Source organism: Mustela putorius, unplaced genomic scaffold, assembly GCF_011764305.1.
Source record: "Mustela putorius furo isolate JIRA1106 unplaced genomic scaffold, ASM1176430v1.1 tig00001854_pilon_pilon_pilon, whole genome shotgun sequence".
In the NCBI taxonomy this organism is placed as follows: Eukaryota; Metazoa; Chordata; class Mammalia; order Carnivora; family Mustelidae; genus Mustela; species Mustela putorius.
The window spans coordinates 309,653-310,261 of NW_025421889.1; positions in this window are offsets into that span (position 1 = coordinate 309,653).

Below are 609 nucleotides of genomic sequence, written 5' to 3' on the forward strand. Positions count from 1 at the left end.
ACCCCAATAAATTATGCAGCGATTCTCTCAGTGAGTTGTACGTTTGTTTAAACAGCCAACTGTCTCTTAAAAAGGACTTTTGTTTAAAGTCCTTTAAAAAAAATCTTTTTGTTTTATTTTTTACTTTTTAATCCCATATGTTTACTCTGATCCTGGAACTTTGTCATTTTGACCTTCTCTGCTGATTAAAATATTCTTCATCATCAGCACCTACTGCTCTCCTCTCCTGGTGGTCTCTCGGGAAGGGATTCTTCTCTAGCTCTTCTAGCAGGAGATGGGCACTTCCCCTCTACTCCTGTTGCCGGACCAACCTTACCTATCCTGCAGGGTCAGGTAGGCCTGGCCTTTTATCTGTTGTTCTCTTCTGAGTGGTTAGTTTTTCATAGATACTGTGCTTTGCTTTTGTCAGGATTGACCCTGGACTATCAAAACCCTTTTCTTGTGCCAGAGAAGCCTAAAAAACAGTCCTGATAAGAGAGCCAGAAACTCGAACAGATCATATTTATCCTGAATGTTCCATCCAAAATGAAAAATACATTTCTGAGGAGCCTCAAGATCTCTGAGAAGGGAAGTTTCACCAACTGGGTCATGTAGGGGCATCAATTCCGA